This window comes from Myotis davidii, unplaced genomic scaffold, assembly GCF_000327345.1.
Source record: "Myotis davidii unplaced genomic scaffold, ASM32734v1 scaffold100, whole genome shotgun sequence".
Taxonomy (NCBI): domain Eukaryota; kingdom Metazoa; phylum Chordata; class Mammalia; order Chiroptera; family Vespertilionidae; genus Myotis; species Myotis davidii.
This window is the reverse complement of record NW_006292691.1, coordinates 695,169-697,770: the sequence shown is the minus strand read 5'-3', so window position 1 is coordinate 697,770 and position 2,602 is coordinate 695,169. Positions and strand designations below refer to the sequence as shown.

Genomic DNA, 2,602 nt, shown 5'->3' with positions numbered 1-2,602 from the left:
CAAGGTACATGCCCTTAAATGGAATTGAACCCGGGACCCATCAGTCCGCAGTCCGACGCTCTATCCACTGAGCCAAACCGGTTAAGGCAAAAAATATATATATAAAAAAATAAAACCTGAGACAACTCTCCTGAGTCCCAGCTACAACCCAAATACAAGGGCCCACGCCAGGTCCCACAAAGCGCCCCAACTGCAGTGAAGTTCAGAGGGAGACCTTGTTGGGGTCACTTCCCCCGAATTAGACCCGTTTCTTGTGAGTCCCCACGGGAACCACAAACCCAGAGCTACTCTGTGAACCCGTCAGGTTCCTCTTCGAGAAACGAGAACCTGTGACAGATGAGTAATACAAAGGCCGGGCCTTCACAGAACGTTCCTTCTCTTATTTCTGTCCCTCTTTCTACTCGCCTGTCAATGTGCTCAGCCTTCTCCCTGGAAAGGAACTGTTCTGTCTCTGTCGGACTCAACCCTGTGCCGGGCCAGCTCAGCCAAGGGTTCGGTGAGCCTGACTGACAACAATTCCGTGTCAAGACTCAAGACAAAGACAAAGGTGAGTTCTCTCAAGAGCACGCCCCTGCCTTGTATCTTTGCTGTTTTTCCTCTGGCTCTAGGGACCCCATGAGACTTGCTTTCAGGGGAGCAGTGGGCAGCGGCAGACCATCCAGGCTCCCCCTCTGAACCTGTCTCCAAGGCCCCCTTTTTTCTGACTTCTCTGACCTGTTGCTTCTTCTGCCTTAGTCCCCTCTTTTGTTTCACTGTCCCAGCTTTAATAAACACACTCGCACAATCCCCTGGACTCAGGGTGTGACATCTGTCCTGCACCAAGCCCAGAGCCCACCCACCACAGGCAGGCGTGAGGCAGATCCGCTCAGGTTCGGTCCCCTTTCTGGTGACACCCCCACAGCCCAGAGCACAGTGGTCTGAAGCCTCCCACCCAGGCAGGGCAGACACTAAGCAGAGGGGAGAGGAGTGCGGGGTGCAGAGGGAACGGACCAGCAGGAGGAACCCCTCACCCCACCTGCTCTGTGCTGGGTCCCTCCCAGGCCACCCTATGCACCTGTGTAGGTGACCAGGCCTGCTCGGACCCTCGAGGAAGCTGGCACCCCAGGGGTGGCTGGGCTGTCTTTCCTCTCATGTGCCTCTCACACACAGGATGCCTCTGCACCCTGTCCTAAGCAAGGTTCAGGGTCACATGCCTTCCTCCCAGCTACCTCCTCAGGCTGGGCTAGGCCTGTGACCCCGAGAGGCAAGAGGAGGGCTGGGCCCCAGGCGAGAACCTGTCCAGGAGTCCAGGATTCTGTCCACCCCTGCGGGGCCTACCCCTACCCCAGCGGCATCACGACCAGCGCGTTCCTGCACCAGCTGTGCTGGCTGTCCTGGCCTTCCTGGTGGCCTCCAGCACGCTGCTCGCTCACTCTGGGGAGACACCACAAGGTGAGGCGTCTGAGGAGGGCCTGTGTCCTGAGAGTCTGTGAGCCTGGCAGAGGGAGCAAGGTCCTCGGGCACATCCTCACCCTCAGCCCCGAAGCTGGCGCAAGCTTTCCAAGAGCTCCTCGTCCCCAGGCACCCCCTCTGGCTGCCTGAATAAGGGGGAGGGATGGCCCATTAACAGGGAGACAGGCCCAGCCTCTGCTGAAACCCTCTGGTGGCCACGGCACCCAGGGCTGTTTATCCTGGCCCTGCCCACAGGCCTAGTCTGAGGTCAAAGGTTGGGTCCAGAGGCCTGAGAAGGGCCCCGGGATGCCAGCCCAGTTGGAATGGTCCTGACAAGTGGGAGGGGAGGAGACACAGGTCCAGCAGGGGCTGCAGGGGTGTGAGGGTGCGAGAGCCCAGGGGTCACCAGGAGACCCTGAGCCAAGGGAGCAAGGGGAGCTGAGGAAGGTGAAGGCAAGTTGTAGGGGCAGCTGCCAGCCTGGCTGCTCGCAGGACACGACTATGAACACAAGACTCACCCTGGCTTGGGGACAAAGGTTGGCACCCAAGGAGCGTGGCATGGGCTCACCCAGAGCCCCCCAAAACTCAGCTTCTTTCTCTTGAACCAGCAGGAAACCCCAGCCAGCTCTGCAAGGTGTGCCGCCCCGTCCCCCACCGCCTTGGCCTTCCCATGTGGGGAGAGACTGTGCAACGACTTCACGGCGGTGGGACCCTCACATTCGATGTAGCCAGAACAGAGATCGCTTCCCCAAACCCCCTCAGAGACTGTACAGAGACCCCTGCCCTGTGCCCCAGGCCTGCTGGTTTGTGCTGCCTCCTGGAGCAGGCCGCCGCCCTTCCCCAGGCAAGCACGTAAAGCATTTCCCCTCATCTGGGGTGGATTGCACCCCAGTGCCCCATCCATTTTACACTGTCCTGTATACTATATAACCCCCTGGCCCCTGTCACAGTAAGGACTGTTAACCTTGCCCCGGCCAGTGTGGCTCAGCTGGTTTCATAATGCTTCTAGAGAGCCGAAGCAGCGACCAGCTGGCTCTCTCCTGTTGCTCCTTCCACCCTAAAAGCAGTTCTAGTCCGGCTGGTGTGGCTCCATTGGTTGAGCGACGTCCAGTGCACCAAGAGCCCCTGGTTCAGTTTCCAGGCAGGGGGCATGCAGGAGGCAGCCAATCCA

The 2,602-nt window shown here is 59.3% G+C and overlaps 1 long non-coding RNA gene across 1 annotated transcript in view; it reads left to right on the top strand.

The window, feature by feature from the left end:
• Nucleotides 1–2,577, top strand: part of LOC102764368 — an 8,826-nt gene extending 6,249 nt beyond the window's left edge. Inside the window, exons 2-3 of the long non-coding RNA XR_435793.2 lie at nt 422–547; nt 2,040–2,577. This is a non-coding gene — a long non-coding RNA (uncharacterized LOC102764368). The remainder of the gene's footprint in view (nt 1–421; nt 548–2,039) is intronic.
• The last annotated feature ends 25 nt before the right edge of the window (nt 2,578–2,602 follow it).